Genomic DNA, 16,250 nt, shown 5'->3' on the forward strand with positions numbered 1-16,250 from the left:
CCTTATACTCCCTTGCACTTAGTACACACCCTTGATACACCCCTGCCTGTAGGATACACCCTTGTACATAGGATACCCCCTTGAACTTAGGATACACCCTTGCACATAGGATACACCCTTGCACTTAGGATACACCCTTGTACATAGGATACACCCTTGATACCCCCTTGTACATAGGATACACCCTTGCCTGTAGGATACACCCTTGATACACCCTAGCACTAAGGATACACCCTTGTACATAGGATATACCCTTGCACTTAGGATACTCCCTTGATACCCCCTTGATACACCCTTGCACGTAGGATACACCCTTGCTTGTAGGATATACCCTTGTACGTAGGATACACCCTTGCACTAGGATATACCCTTGAATGTAGGATACACCCTTGCTTGTAGGATATACCCTTGAATGTAAGATACACCCTTGCTTGTAGGATATACCCTTGCACGTAGGATACACCCTTGAACTAGGATATACCCTTGCACGTAGGATATACCCTTGCTTGTAGGATACACCCTTGAACTAGGATATACCCTTGCACGTAGGACACACCCTTGCCTGTAGGATACAGCCTTGTCCTCACCCCCTACTACGCCTATGACACTCTCACTGCACCCCACCTCCACCGGACTCCCAGATTTAGAAAAAACATACATGTTACCTCATACATTTTAATCAAACAAAAAGACTTGGTTAACAATAAAAAATAATTTATTGCCTAAACAATTGCAAATGACTGAAAACAGAGCTTTGGTGACATCAATGATATCAATATCCATACACTAATGGTAAAAGGTTTTAAATTGAAGTTCACTGGTGATATCTGATACTGAGATGAGGATATACTGTCAGTGGCAACCATGGCTGACAAGTGTGGTGGTAATTGAGTCTCTGTGTGTTGATTGTGAGTGGGAGTAGCCAGGGAGAGACACTCGGAGTGATCCGTACAGTCCCTCAGTCACTGTCTAGCTACAGGTGAGGGAGAGGGTGCGCGAGTCGGTAGGTGGGTGAGGGAGAGGGTGGGTGGGTGAGGGAGTGGGTGGGTGGGTGAGGGAGAGGGTGGATGAGGGAGAAGGTGGATGAGGGAGAGGGTGGGTGAGGGAGAAGGTGGGTGAGGAAGAGGGTGGGTGAGGGAGAAGGTGGGTGAGTGAGTGGGTGAGTGGATGGGTGGGTGAGGGTGAAGGAGAAGGTGGATGAGTGAGTGGGTGGGTGGGTGAGTGGATGGGTGAGGGTGAGGGAGAAGGTGGGTGAGTGAGTGGGTGGGTGGGTGGGTGAGTGGATGGGTGGGTGAGGGAGAGGGTGCGCGAGTCGGTAGGTGGGTGAGGGAGAGGGTGGGTGAGGGAGAGGGTGGGTGAGGGAGAGGGTGGGTGAGGGAGAGGGTGGATGAGGGAGAGGGTGGGTGAGGGAGAGGGTGGATGAGGGAGAGGGTGCGCGAGTCGGTAGGTGGGTGAGGGAGAGGGTGGGTGAGGGAGAGGGTGGGTGAGGGAGAGGGTGGGTGAGGGAGAGGGTGCATGAGGGAGAGGGTGCGCGAGTCGGTAGGTGGGTGAGGGAGAGGGTGGGTGAGGGAGAGGGTGGATGAGGGAGAGGGTGGGTGAGGGAGAGGGTGCATGAGTCGGTAGGTGGGTGAGGGAGAGGGTGGGTGAGGGAGAAGGTGGATGAGTAAGTGGGTGGGTGAGGGAGAGGGTGGATGAGGGAGATGGTGGGTGAGGGAGAAGGTGGGTGAGTGGGTAGGTGGGTGAGGAAGAGGGTGGGTTAAATGGGTAGGTGGGTGAGGGAGCGTTAAATGGGTAGGTGGGTGAGGGAGAGGGTGGGTTAAATGGGTAGGTGGGTGAGGGAGAGGGTGGGTTAAATGGGTAGGTGGGTGAGGGAGAGGGTGGGTTAAATGGGTAGGTGGGTGAGGGAGAGGGAAGTTGAGTCGGTAGGTGGGTGAAGGAGAGGGTGGGTAAGCGGGTGAGTAGGTGGATGAGGGAGATGATGGGTGAGGGAGAAGGTGGGTGAGTGGGTAGGTGGGTGAGGAAGAGGGTCACGCCACAAGGAACGCCAAACTCAGCAATATTCCAGCTATATGACGGAAACATGTAAACAATCGACAATCAGACAATCCAGTGATTGACATCATGAGCATTGATCTAGCAACTGGGATACAATGACGATGACATACATCAACCATGTCACTGACCTGACCACTAGATCCCCTTAGACACCAGGCATGGGTCAATGAAGACCAATTCTAATCTTCACAGAGGAAAGCAAATGTATGGGAATGGTACAGACAGTCAATGGGTAAGCTTCACTTCTGGAGCCTTTGTACTTATTGACACATCAGGGATAGGCTGGCCACATGGGGAAATCAAGCCGTGGTCCTTTATAAAGGATGAGGCAGGATAAAGGCCCTTTTGGGCCCACTTGAAATGTAATATTGGTATGAAAATCACCAGACTTGTTGCAGTGGATGATAACCAGCCCTTTTTCATTCTTACACTTGCAAAGTTGGTTTTTACTTCTGACATGTTCAAGTACACAAGAATGGTTAAAATGAGCCAAAATGGGTGAATATTACTGTGACCCAAGATGATTGTTTTACCATGTGTTTGTACTATCCACATCTCTTCAGAAAATCAGCGTGGGTAAAAGACTTGCTCATGTTCAACTACTAAAATAATTATTCCTGAACACCAATTAAAATAAGACATATTTTAGTCTTATCATAAGCAGCACTCTACTACCATGTGAATGAACTGCTAGTCTGTCTCTCAGACCCTAGAGAATAAATTAACAAAAATAATCCAACTCAAGTGAAGAATGATTGGGCAAGTCTATATTGCCTCAGCTCTGAAATTAATAAGCATTGCTCTGGGCTCCATATGGATATTATTTTTTATTTAGTTATATATTTTAAAAAAAGATAACTTTATTTCTGGGACGAAATGTTAGTCTAACCTTAGGGTACCCTTAAAATTAGCAAACTTGGTCAGAAAAGCAAGGCAGTAATGTTCTCTCTTGAAGTAAGGTGAACATTACAAGCAGAAGCCCAGACATGATGTGAAGGATTTATGGATGAGAGTATACAGAAGATTTATTGATATTTACAGATGAATTAGGAAATGTCTGAAAAGTTGATATTTCTGCCAAGATAAGCGCTCCAAATAAAGTAGTGGCTCAAGAATGACAATTTCATCAAGAAATGTGAGCACTCTGGTCCAGACAAGCCTAGAAGGCTGCCTGAACACAGATGAGTAGGTACCACCATTGCCGCTGCAGCGAACAACAGTTGCTGCACTCCTGTGTGTGCTGGTTGTAATCAAAGACCAATGATTAGGACACGCCCACACGATATTGATCTGTGATAGACCTCGCAAGACTTAGCATGGTGACCTACATCCCAAGCACTGCAGATGAGCACAGTGTAAGGGGATGTATCCAGCCTCCCCTTCTCTCAAGCAGACCTTCTGACTGGCTCACAGTGGCTCACAGTGGCTCACAAGGCTGTGTTCATAAGGCTGTGTTCATGACATTCACATCATTGATTCTGGAATACCCATGTCAGTGAAGACTGACTGGAGGCCTTCAAAAATTAAGAATTTTGGATTCCGACACTTTTGTAGTGTTTTTTAGTGTCAAAGTCAGTGAGTGAAATGTGTTTAACGCTACTGTCAATAGTATTTCAGTCATATCACATCACGTCGGCTGGGTGACGTTTATGACATTGGTGAAACCCACAAGCATGGGTATGGTCCTAACAAACCAGGAAACATAATCAGGGCAGGCAGGGATTCGAACCCGTAGGTTTGTGGAATTCTTAAGGTACGCAACTTGGCACAAGGATAAGTAGCACCGGACAATTGGGCCACCTGTGCCCCTGTCTAGTGTCTGAAGCCTGAATGATTGAGGAAGTTTCTTGCAACAACCATAGACACCATCTGATCAATTCTGGTGCTAAGAAAACATGACTAAAATTAGATAAAAGCATGACAATGCCATTCCAGAGCTAGACTAAGTCTCAAGTTCTTCCTTTTGGTCACCAAGGGTGGCACTACTGCAATGCTAGATGTTTGAAGACCTGAGTTCAGGGCCAGACAAGGCTAGGCTCTGTGAAGAAAACGCATGGTGGCACTGAATGATACTGCTGAAATAATGCTGACACAGCACAAAACACCACTCTTGCACTTTATCCCAGCCTTGGATATCAGCATTCTGAGACAGTTCACAGCTGTGCAGGATGTTGGCCCTCATTACACAAAGCTTCAAACATTCTGGTATTAAATCTACAATACATCTGAATCCTTAAATTTAAGTAGCATATGCCATAAGGTTTCTATGAAATGAACTCCATCCATATTAAAACTTGGCTGGGCTTACACTATGATCTGGGAACTTCTAGCATGAAAATCAATCCAAAAATAATATTATCAAAACCCATATGCCAAAATATTGAACAGAATTTGACTAGCAAAGACATATATTAGCCACTGGTGTTTTTTTTGAAAATTATTTCGATTGCACTAGAGTATTGCTTACCTAGTAATGATATAACAATACTTCTCATAAAACTTCAGAATTAGGAGAGTCAGGCTCTGTGACTTGGGTTGATAGTGTGTATCATACAGCGTGGATCTTTGCTGACAATATATATATCAGTGATTTGTCTTGTCAAGACTCAATTATTTACATGCCATCCAAAATCTGGACCATAGCATAAAACATCAAACACATGCATGTTAAAAGTTATAATATATATCTCAAGAAGTGTAAAAAAATGAGGCCAGCAGCTTCCATATTTAATCTACAATTCCTTCATTATATTAACATTTTATAACCCAGTCTCCAGTTTACAATCTTCAATCTCAGCCAAAACTCCAAAGTACAAACAGTTGAATAGCACAGAGCCAAGTTTTCAAGTTCAGGAATTAATTAAAAGAAAATATGCTGTCAAATTCATACATCATATCTGGCCTTATAATTGACAGTAAGTAGTGCAATAACGACCTAACTGACCCACACATTCAGGAAGTAACCCCATTGAACCAAGCTGTCCATATAATTAACCTATCAGGCCTGTTTACTGGCCTCATGAAGACTGGAAGTGTTTCATACTCCTATCAAACAGACCTTGTATGCCACATGATCTCAGACTCCTACTATGAAAGAAAAATCAATTATTCAATGTGTGGTATAATGCAACTCTTTGGTGCAATTATTTCCAAATCAATCTTGACTCAGAACACGACTCCCAAGAAGTTAGCTTGTCTGAAGGGGGTTAAGAAAGTCACCCTATATTCACGAAATCAATGAAATAAAGAGAAATAAACAGCTAGCTTGTTGAAGCAAAGTCTGAGAGCAATGCCAAGCCTGCTCTCATACACAGGCATTTTATTTATTCATAATCAATATCATTGGTGATGGTTGGTAAAGAAGCTATTTTGCAGCAGGGTGAAATCAATGCTGCGATGCTACCAAACTTGTCCTTGGTCCAGCTTAAGTTATCATCAAATGCCTTATTGGAGTAATCCCAGCAGAATCACCTGTGTCTGCTTCATGCCAGAGAGGTGGTCTATTAGTTATATCTCAGGTGGAATGACATAGCTCATATCGACCTCTTGTCTTTGATGGAATCTCAGGAAATGCTGAAGCAAGTGGTAAATTCCTGTTCTTGACTTGCAGTTGGAAATCTCAAGTACACAACCTGGAGGAGCATAATATTTCTGAGAGGGTGCACTACATCGGAGGTGCACTGAGTTGACATGAACATGGGGGCAAGGGTGGCCCAGTCATCTAGGGCGCCGCGATTTGCTGTGCAAAGTTGCGTCCCTTGGGCACGCAAGAAACCAAGCTCCTTCCCAGCACGTGACACCTTCGTTACACTCTTGGTAACATCGCTGCCACCAGTGTGGGCGCGGCCATTTCAAGAACCTTGAAATTTGCCCTCCAACCCCATATGTAGTAACGTTTATACTTTTGTTTATGTCTTTGGGAATGCCATCATATTTCAATTTGAAAAGGTTTACGACTGACCATGTTTTCCAGATGAATTTACTTTGTTGTTTTGATAATCAGATTGGTTCGAGATTGCAGACTAACGGAAAATCAACCAACTTCTCCCTTACATTCTTACTATATCAATAACAAGATAGTTTTAATGAAACAGAAATTCAAATTGACAAACGAAGAAAGTAATTTAGCAGCGATAAGTGTCTTCGGCGTCACGACAATCGTCACTTGTTTGTAAACATAACGGTCATTCGGTTGCGAGTTCAACTCCAAGCATGGTTGTGGCCACCTATTCACAGTGGGGAGGTGGCAGCGATAGTATAGAGAGCTCCGGGAACGTACTATCGCTGTGAGGAGCTTGCGCAAGAAACCTATGATTGTGGGTTCGAATCCCGGTTCGCCACGAATATGTTTCTAGGTTTGTCAGCACCATACCCATGCTCGTGGGTTTCACTGAAGTGGTAAATGCCTGAGACCTGCATCACTTCGGGCTTTCCTCCCACATAACTGGAATATAACGCGATATAACTGGAATACTGTTAAAAGCGGCGTTAAACCTAACTCACTCACTCACTAACTGAAACGAACATTTCACTTAGTGTCATGGGACTATGATTTGGCATCTTCAATCACTAGCTATGAACTGGCACGTGGAATATGAATGAATAAGAGCCTGAGTAGAGTTTTATGGTGGTTTTAGCAATTAAAACTGGGATTTAAAAAATTAAATTTTCTTTAGTTCAGAAGATTTTTTTAACATTGCATTCAATGTGAAGTTTAACACTAAAGCCTCTTCTCTTTATTGGTCCTGTTATCAGTGAAAAACAAGTCATCCTGACTAAATGATCACATTAGTCAGAACTATATTATCATGAATTGGGAACAGTTATTTACATTTGCTTTAGATGTAACCGAAAATACGGCCTCTCAGGAGCAGGTCTAGAAAAATTCATGCCCATGTTGGACTTCATCATAAAGACTGACTGACTGAGTTGGGTTTTATCGCCGCTTTTAACATTATTCCATTTATATCACGGCATGTCAGCTTAATGTGGGAGGAAAGCCCGAAGTGCAGGTCTCTGACGTTTAACCCTTTGGTGAAACCCACAAGCACGGGTATGATGCTGACAAACTTATAAACATAATTGGGTCGAACCGGGATTCGAACCCACAATCATAGGTTTCTGGCATGCCCAAGGGACGCAACTCTGCACGGCGAATCGCCACCCGTGCCCCCTTCATCATAGAGAGAAAATGCCTAAACCACTGTTGTAATCCAACACTCAGTTAAAAACAGAACATAGATTATTTTAAATCGGTAAGTAGTTTCAATTTTCAATTAAAAATTTATGACAGTCATCTATATCATGATCACAAGTAACATGACCGATATTAATCAACAAACAAGACAAAACATATTTCAAAAACATAAAAAATATGTATAGACACAAAGAGTAGACATATGATTAGTAACAACCTAACTCCTATTGTATTTGGATGCAAACAATACACCCACTTTGAAGCAAAGGAGCTACTTGTGACAAACTCACTCTCACAAAGGCTTTAATGCAGTGTCAAGAAGACAAGCTGGTGTTTCCGCTGAGAAACATACAAATTGGTCGTTTGCTTGTTTGAGAGACAGTTATACAAGCTGGTGTGTGATATATTGATTACTGTTGTTTTCTTCAGCCCATCTCATTCTATATCGGTGGCTGAGGAGGTGGGAGCAACGTTGTGCTGCAACTCGACACTCATCCTACATCGAACTCAGTCAATCATGTCAGAAGCTCAGTTTTTTGGCTAGCTTTCATTCTTGTGTTTGTCAAAACATATCCTTGGACATTTGGCTCTAATTCACATTTAATGGATGCTTCAAAGATCTGTGGAAAGATGTAAATTGTTGTTAATGTCAAACAAAGTTACATCATTGTTTTAGCATCATTACGCAAGTTTATGTGAGAAAGCTTCTAGGATTTGGTGATAAAACTGGAGATTTGAGTGGAAAAGATAGGACAGTGTGTGTGTGCATGCATGTGTGTGGTTCTAGTGGTGGTGGTTGTGGTCGGGGAGATGAACGAGAGATAAATGAGAATCTCCTTCAGTTCTTTTTAAAAGGAACTTCACTACCTTCTCAGAATATTCCTTGTCCAATGATACGCTTTAGGTTATTGATAAATTCCTGTAGAGAACTGGGTTAAAATAGCTTGGTCTACAGCACTGTTGCTCATTAAAAGAGGCTAAAGGACGGTCAGGTGTATGGATTTTGTTGATTACATGTGATGTTGTTCATACTATCAGTCACTGGCTTGTCTGGCCCAGATTTGATTAGTAAGAGGCTGGTGTGACATAGCTGACTGAAAACACTACAAATAAAGAGTGAGTGAGGGAATAGGGTTTTAAGTTTAAATAACTGCATCCTTCCCTGGATGATGGTTGTAAGGCAGCTAGGTGTTATATGAGCATGTCTAGTGTAAGCCAGTGAGAGTTGGTTGGTTGGTTGGTTTGTTGGTTTGTTGTTGAACGCTGCACTCAGCAATATTCTAGCCATATGACGGCGGTCTGTAAATAATCGAGTCTGGACCAGACAATCCAGTGATTAATACCATGAGCATCAATCCACGCAATTGGGATTGATGACATGCATCAACCAAGTCAGCGAGCCTGACCACCCAATCCCGTTGGTCGCCTTTTACGACAAGCAGAGTCGCCCTTTACGGCAAGCATGGGTTGATGAAGAGTGAGAGAATCCTCACGTTGTGCTTCTACATCAGTCCGTCTCTGGGGCCAGCCTAACACTATCTGTCTCTGTATTGTCACTGGAGATCATCAATGATCATATTCCTCAAGACTCGGTGTACGGAACTCTCCTTCACTGAGCCAGACACAGGAAGGTAAGCTACACCTCCACAAGCAGGCATGATGAAAGTAGGATGTTCTAGCCTTTCATTAGTGACCACGCATTAAAGGATTGAGTAACATCAAAGCCATCACAGTGAAATGAATTCCTTATAGCCACACGCAGGTAACTCAGCGTCAAGGTCAACACGGCAGCTATAGCAGAAGAAGGTTTACTGTAAATCTTCAAATTAACGTGAATTAAATGCAAAAAATGCAGGTGGTCTTTGTTCGCATGAATGAAAATTTGCATTTCTGTCCCCAAAATGACTATCAACCATAAGACGGCGTCACTGCACACTTTGGATAGCGGAAATACCAACTTGAATATATACACATACGCAGTTTATTGAGCAGCAGTTGTCACAAGTCCATAACAATGTCATCTGAAGAATAGGAGTGACACAATAGGCATCTGGTGAGTTATCACTGCTGGGGTCAAGAGTTCTACCGACTCTTGTCAAACTGAGCATCATTGTGAACTGTTGTTGGTTCAATTATTTTATTGCCTTTGAACTTCCTTAATGCCAGTCAATAGAATAAACGTACAAACTGTGTAGTTTTAAGGAAAACACTGTTTATCGTTATTACGGAAGTGCTTTACTCAGTGCTAATAAGTGGTTCTATTTGCTGTTTGATTGGATTAAGGTAAGGATATGTATCAATCCACGGGGATGGGGTGGGGGGAGTCGCATTGATACTGAGTCGCATTTTTGGCTAGGGGTCAGCAGTCGTATTAATTCGCATTAATTTCAAGATTTACAGAAAATATCTTATGGTCATATGTTTGTTGTTTAATGAGACACTCAGCAATATTCCAGCTACACGAAGGCAGCCTGTAAACAGCGAGTCCTGACACTAAATAGCGAGACATGCGCTCAACCAAGTCACCGAGCCTGACCAACCAATCCATTTTGTAATGTTCCCATCATGCTCTGTAATGGATAGACTAATTCCCATGGATTCAGCAAAGGATGGGTTTTCAACAAGTTAGCCATGTCTCCTTAATTACAAACTGGAGACCAATGTACAGAGGATGCATGTAGTAAAGACCCTCTCTATTTTAGCTCAAGGGCTAAAAATCAAGATTTCCCCCTATTTTTTTTAGTTCTTGAGCTTTAATTAAGAAATCAATTTCCCATGATCCACCTCTAGCGGATGTTTCGAAACATGTGAAATGTGAGAGTTTTACACTGATAATTTTGATTTCCTCAGATTGTTAGCACTGCTTCCATCGCCGCACTCAGCAATATTCCAGGTATATGACGGTGGTCTGTGTAAATAATCAAGCCTTGACCAGACAATCCAATGATTGATACCATGAGCATCGATCCATGCAATTGGGATCGATGACATACATCAACCAAGTCAGCGAGCCTGACCACCCAATCGCCTTTTACAGCAAGCATGGGTTGCTGAAGTTGTTACTAATGCTGACAGCATATATATATATATATAGCTCTGGATTCGAACCCACATGCAGCCGATTCTAGCCACTAGGGGAAATAACTCTAAACAGCATGCTCCCAACCTGTAACGCAAAGCCGTATCAGCAGTGGTCTCTATTACTTGGGGGATCGACATCAAAGTAATGCCGATGTGCCCAGACTAACAGTAAACACTTTATTCCAACATGGCTGACTTACTGCATGAGGTCAATAAGTCAATACTGGAATGGCAGGATGCCCAAATCGGATACAGACACTGCAGTAGTTGCAGCAGTACAAGTCACAGTACTGGTAACAATCTACATGTTCTTAAGTGTCCAATAAAACATTTTCATTTATTTCACGACAAAATGACCTCCTTCCAATGCCAATTCCAATGAATTTAAATTCATGAGAAAAAGCATTTTACAAAGTAGGGGAATTCTACTTTCCTGTTCGACTGAAGGATTATGTTTTTTGTTCCCCCGTTGCTATCTTATTTGAAGAATGTGTAGGAGGACGCGATCTATTTTTCAATATAGAACAGCCCTTAGCAACATGTGCAGAGTCTCACAGGAAAAAGAAGCTTACATTACAATGATGCTTTCATCCTGAAGACAATTTCTTATAATGTTTAATATTTAATTTGAACATTTCATACAAACATATATCCCTTTCTCCTTAGGTCCTGAACGCCTCTGTTGCTTTGTGGTAGGCTGTCTGCCCAGAGAGCGGAAGGTCAAAGGTTCGATCCCCGGACGCGTCGTACCAAAAGATGTTAAAATAAGATACTCATTTCCCTGTCTGGTGCTTGGCCTTAAGGGGCTTAAACAAGGACTGGTGTCTGAGTGGTGTATTCATGTTAAACTGCGGCATGATATCTCAGTGGGCAAGCACTATAAAACCATGTGTCATAGCTACCATATATTACCGAGTATAGGCCCAGTTTTAGTGAGTGTGTGAGTGAGTATAGTTTTAGCAATATTCCAGCAATATTCCAGCGGAGGACAGGCCCAGTTTGAACATTGGGTCGGCAAATACCCGGGACATTGGTCGACAGCAACTACTGATAGAAATCTGCAACTGTATATTTTCATGGTCCATTGCCTGTATTTATGATGTTATACATCGGAAGAAATGTCATTACCAAACTTTAATACCAACATCAGGGCCATGGACACTGTGAGAATGGGTTTCACACATTCTCAGGAATCCTGGGTCTTTAAGCAATAGTCTACTCCACTGTCCACAAAAGACATAGAATGCTGAATAACGTTTATAAATCGAAACAGAAAATATACAAAGTTCCTTAACAATATCTGGACAGTGAAAACAAGAGGTTGACAATATGTTTATGATAATCTAGCAGCACTACAGGGGGATGCCCAGCAGATTTTGGTTGGTTTGTTGTTTAATGCCGCACTCAGCAATATTCCAGCTTTATGACGGAATCGCCACGGGAAATGCCCAATATGAACTGCACATATGTAGCCATATGGGATTCAAACCTGGGTCCTTGGCATGACAGGCAGACACCTTAACCACCAGGCTGCACCACACAAAACAAGTTCATCATTTACATTCCAAAGTTTTTCCCTTGTCCTGGTATTTAAATAGTTTGAGAATTAACCCTGAGACTTCAGTGAGACAGATACCATAACCACTAGGCCACACCACATATACAAGTTCCACAATTTTTCCCACTGTATATACTAACGGACAAAAGAAACGCGAATACCATTCAGGTTGGTTAATATATGGAGAATTACTCATATTAAAGAGATATTAGATTGGTTGGACGCACAAACGAACATACAGGTATGTTGTGTGAATCAAAGCCCATGAACGCATCACATGTGACGTCATTGACCCATGACTCGAGATGCACCATTTGTCTCGTGCAGGAATAACGTGTAAAGTTTGGAAATCACGTCAAACACATCATGATAAGCATAAAGACACTCTGTGGTGACTGATTGTTAGTTTTATCATTGAGTGGTACACATTTGAAACATTTCTTCTTAACGTGCATACTTCTCTATATGTTTCTATGTTCGACGGTGAGCATAGTTGTTTGAACAGCATTATCTATATTGATACCAATTTAACAGATTTAGCCTGGTGATTTATGACATGTGACTGTCTGCTGTGTAAGATCCTGCAACAATGAATACATCAAGACAGTTGCAGTGATTCCTGGTTACTACTGAGGTGTTGTAGGGCTCCTGTGGCAGACAATCAGGGAGGCATCTGTAGGACAATGACTGAAGCCATACATGTTCCATGTCCTACACAGATGAAATATTTCATTTTCAAACAAAAGCATGCTGATCGGTAGGTTGCTAAGATAACTTTCAATTCTTATATATATTGTATTTGGGTGTCAATGAGGGTTATTAAGTTTGTTATTTTTGGTTAGTTTGTTGTTTATGCTGCACTCACCAATATTCCTGCTCTAAGACGGTGGTCTGTAAATAATCGAGTCTGGACTAGACAATCCAGTGATTGACATCATGAGCATCAATATATGCAGTTGGGATACGATGACATGCATCAACCAAGTCAGTGAGCCTGACCACCTGATCCTGTTAGTCGCCTCTTACAACAAGCATAGTTGCCTTTTACGGCAAGCATGGGTTGCTGAAGACCTATTCCAACCCGGATCGTCATGGGTAGAGAGTTATTAAGATGGATACAAGTTGAGTTGAGTTGAGTTAGAATTTTACGTTGCATTGAAGATTATTACACTTACATAGCAACATGTGCATGTATGTGTTTGCGGTTCCCCCACCTAACCGACCAGTCCTTGTTTTATCCTCTTAATGCCGAGCACAAGGCAGGGTAACAACAAGTACCATCCTTAAAGTCTTTTGGTATCACGTGGCCAGTGTTTTGAACCATCAACCTTTTGCTCTCTGGGCAGACACTCCATCCATACAGACCACGGAGGTAATCTCAAACTTGTAAGAACCATTAATCAAATCTGGACTTGAGACACCCCTGTGGAAAATTACAATGAAGCATACCAGTGAGTAAAAATATGGAATGACACCAATCTGACAAGTGACACCTGAGTGTTTCGTCCCTTCCAGCTTTAACTATTCTTATTTAGGAGCAACTGTGACTTCACAGACAGAGATGAATTGACTCTTATACAGAAACAAGGACAGCATCCATAATTCAAAGACGAGCAAAGACATTGACACTAGTGCCAATGTGAAAACAGGTGGAAAAATGTTCTTACTATAAATACCCTCTAACAGAGTTACATCACATCAAGCAATTATATCTACGAGTTCTTGTCATTCTTATCCTTTTAAAACAACATAATGGCAAAAACAAAACCCATATAACTACAAAAGAATCATGAATATAGAATCAATAAGGCTAAAAAGCGAAACAAAATGTGTTGACAATGTATAGCCACCAAAAGAGCAAAATCCATTACTGTTTCTAAAACATCTGAAAAAGATTAAAAATGCTCTTGGTTACAAATTATGAGTTTTTCAAACAGAACATAATGGAGCTGAATTCGTTGTACACTCAGCCAGGATTGAACGTCAAAATGGAAATAAAACTACTGCAACAGAAAAAAATACTTTCCTCAATGAACTCCCTGCTTCTGGTCGATCACCAACTTGTAAGTTCTCCCTATTCGTTGGTTAATCATGGGAAATGGGAAGTGAGTGAGTTTAGGAAAAGCTCCGATAATCCAACACTAGGCTCCCCTTGCTATCGACAACAATTATCCTCTTAATATCCTCCAGCTTAAGCTAACACAAGAATCCATCTCTTATAGATTGTCAAATAAGGGCCTGCTCCAGAGAAAATGACATCAGTCCATGTGTGTATAATCTAATACCTCTGTATCAGCAGCTGATGGGAGCGCCATGGCAGCCGAGAGACCCTTGGCAATGTCCTCACACTGGCAGCGTGAATTTGAACTGAAGAGGACTTTATGTTCATTATATTCATTGAGCCATCCCTGAGGACTTCTAATGTGTAACTATTCTTTGTTCCGTAAGACAGTCACAAAGTGATATCTGCTACACCTACCTTCAGAGAAGAATGAGTGAGTGAGTTGGGTTTAATTAGGAGAAAAACATACTGTGTTTTCAATGCAGAGCTAAGTAACCTGTAGATCTAACCCTGACAAAATTGAATCTGGAACTTAAACATGCAGCGTGAGGTTTCAAATGCTATGTTGAGTGTGGCCAAGTCTACAGGGAAACTGGCTTCACATTGAAATCACAGAATGTTTATCTCTATTCTACCATGACACGTATACATTAAGTTTCAAATGAATCTTAGTGACTATCAATTCGTTCTGACATGAATCGGTCTAACATTAATCATAGCAGGTTTATCTCCAACATTGTACATACAATTATTTAATAATGCCTACCAACACCGGCTGAAAAACAAACACTTTTCTATAAATATTAGTTTCTACAGCGGCCATCAAATCAGCTGTTTCAATCAGAGGTGGTTGTTGTGATTTGATACCTCTAGTTGACCAATAAGAATCAAGTACTTTCCCAATTCAAGGTACAATGCTGCTTTGAAAAGTACATCATAGTAATACATCATATGGGAGGAAAAGTGGGAAGGGAAGAGTGAGTGAGAGAGCTGGGTTTACGCCACTTTGAACAAGTATCCCAGTCATATCATGGCGTGGGAAGTGAAAAATGTCTGAGATGTTTACTTCACTTCAGAAACCCCCAAGCAAGGATAAATGTGACAGAAAATGTCACAATAGAAAAGATGAATAATGTTTAATGGTTTTATTTCTAAAAATGTATTTATGCTGTGTCTTAATGGTCTCCTTAAAGAAAATGCAGCCAATAGCATAAACACTGCATCACTTTGACAAAGAGTGGTAGGAGGAGTGAGTGAGTACGGTTTTGAGCTGCTTTTAGCAATATTCCTGCAATATCACAGCGGGGGACACCAGAAATGGGCTTCGCACGTTGTAGCCATGTCGGGAATCGAACCCGGGCATGACGAGCGAAAGTGGTGGGAAGAATAATCACAAGCAATGAATACCTCTGGAGAAATAGGTTCAAGCATCAAGTGCCACTTGCCATAACTCTTCTAATGGGGCTCTCATGACAACATCATTTCTTTCCAGAACTCATAAAACACAACCCATGTCAGATAGACCTTTGCAAAACGTATACCATATCAACATTCAATCTCAATCTCTGGAGGATTCCATTTCAATCTGTGCCATCGCTATCCTATCTAACTTTATCAAAATCCATTAATTTCAGATTTCACTGACAAAGAATCTATGTCATTCTTCCATCACGATACAAGAAGAACCTAGTGTAAGATAATGAAAGCATTACAAAGTCCATCACTGTATACTGACAAAAAACCTATAATCACTGATAATGGCTATGAACAACACAAAGCTACATTTCCTATTAAACAGATGCCTTAAAAACATACATGAAAACTCCATGTAATGACATTGGGAAATATTTCGTTTGTCATCATAGAATTGCTTCAATCTTCAAAACACTTTGTGCCATATCTCAAACGCAAGAAAACCAGAAGAAAGATGCCCTGAACGAGGCAGTGTTCCATACAATGTCTGACTTAACTCAAAACCTATTAAACAGGAAAATGTCTTCAGACAGGAAAGGTCTTCTGGAGACGATTACGTGTTTGATGAGTGGAATCATGCTAAAGAATTATTATTCACTTGCTCCCCGACGACTGATTTCCTGAGACAAGCAATTTCAAGCACCTGCATGCATAGCGAGTCAACTGATTGTCTTCAGTCTTGTCACAAGAAAAATGTCTCTTCATATTTTCCTTAGATTAAGAACTATCAGTAAAAGCCTTCCTGAAGGAATGAAGGATGCATGAACAGTGTTGACATGTAATAATTGTCTCTGGTGTATTGAGAAATGATCTGATATCCTCAA

General features: G+C 41.7%; 1 protein-coding gene across 2 annotated transcripts in view; it reads right to left on the reverse strand.

The window, feature by feature from the left end:
• The window catches only part of LOC124138176 (stress-activated protein kinase JNK-like), an 83,425-nt gene that overhangs the window by 16,151 nt on the left and 51,024 nt on the right, over positions 1-16,250 (reverse strand). The window lies entirely within an intron of this gene.

This window comes from Haliotis rufescens, unplaced genomic scaffold (genome assembly GCF_023055435.1).
Source record: "Haliotis rufescens isolate VD_foot unplaced genomic scaffold, xgHalRufe1.0.p SCAF_40, whole genome shotgun sequence".
Lineage (NCBI taxonomy): Eukaryota > Metazoa > Mollusca > Gastropoda > Lepetellida > Haliotidae > Haliotis > Haliotis rufescens.